General features: G+C 42.9%; 1 pseudogene; it reads left to right on the top strand.

The window, feature by feature from the left end:
* The first annotated feature begins 395 nt into the window (after positions 1–395).
* On the top strand, positions 396–514 carry LOC143934739 (5S ribosomal RNA; annotated as a pseudogene).
* Positions 515–1,428: the final 914 nt, after the last annotated feature.

Raw genomic sequence — 1,428 nt, 5'->3', positions numbered from 1 at the left:
GATTATGATTTACCTAGTCAATCTGTTCTTATTAGACCAGTCGGTAGCCCGCCTAGACCAAAAGTATAGTCACTACATTCGACTACCTGGTATATCTAGGTCGGATTCTCAACCTAGGAGGAATTTTCTTTAAAACATGAAGAAAATACTTGAGTCTGATCATAGGTACACCCAGTAAAGGGTTTGTACCCCAGGCTAAGATTAGCACCATAAAGGACTGATCTAGGTAGTCGAAGCAAGATGTTTTTCTCCTAATCAACTTTGCAGGAAAGATGGTGGCTTCATTCAAGGCCTTTCTTTATGCTCAATCTCATTCTAGACTGCTGCAAAGCAGTATCCTATTGGCTTGAAACAGGGAATTCAAGCTCTATATTTCCAATGTGTTTGACTCCAAAGCCTATGGCCACATCACCCTGATAGCGCTTGATCTCGTCTGATCTTGGAGGCTAAGCAGGGTCGGGCCTGGTTAGTACCCGGATGAAAAACCACCTGGAAATTCCAGATGCTGTAAGCTGAGTGTGCCGGAGCCTCAGTTTATGGTTAACATCCAAAAATCTGCGAAGGGAAAAATTCTTATTTCAGTTATCTGGGAAATAGTATCAACATATGCTAACCTTTTTTGTTTTGGTTGGGGGACAGTCCTGAAAGAGGCATGTGTCCAGGAAAAGTGGCCTAGATCAGAAATGGCCTTTCCCATTAACATTTTAAAAATTCAGGCAGAACACTTGGTTCTGAGGGCCTGAATGTTCAGTTTAAGGTATTGTCCTGCTAGGAGTCAATCCGTTTACGCCACAGCAATGGCCTATATTAATCACTAGGGGGCACAAGAAGTTGTGCGGCCCAGAGAAAGGCGAATCTTATCCTATCAACAGTTTTCATTCTAGGAATAGAAAATTGGCAGGTGGACTACTTGAGTCGCCAGCAGTTTTTTCTGGGAGAATGGTTCCTTCAACCCAATATCTTCCTGTTAATATGTCAAGGATGAGGGATCCCAGATATAGATCTGTTTGTTTCCAGGATCAACAAAAGATTGACAACTTTGTGTCAAGAACAAAGGATCTGCTAGCTTGTGGAACGGATGCCTTGCTATTCCTGTAGAATTGGTTCTCACTGATTTGTGCATTACCTCCTATTCTGCCTGCATCCACAACTTCTTCAGGATAAAGCAGGAAGGGAAGTCATTGATTCTTGGGATCCCCAGTGGGGATCATAGAGATGACAGTAGGAACCCATGGACCCTACCTTCACAGCCAGACCTTCTCTTGCAAAGTCCAAAGTTCCACCCTACCTGACAAAAGATACATTTAATGGTTTGGCTATTGAGGCCCACAATCTGAAGAAGCATGGGCTGTCAGGTTAGGTAGTTTTCTACCTTGGTTTATGCAGAGCCAGCCTCCATGTTTATAAAAACCTACTAGTTAATATTTG

Source organism: Lithobates pipiens, unplaced genomic scaffold (genome assembly GCF_037356315.1).
Source record: "Lithobates pipiens isolate NorthernLeopardFrog02 unplaced genomic scaffold, aLitPip1_a1.2 Scaffold_27, whole genome shotgun sequence".
Taxonomy (NCBI): domain Eukaryota; kingdom Metazoa; phylum Chordata; class Amphibia; order Anura; family Ranidae; genus Lithobates; species Lithobates pipiens.
This window is presented reverse-complemented; position numbering and strand designations above follow the sequence as displayed.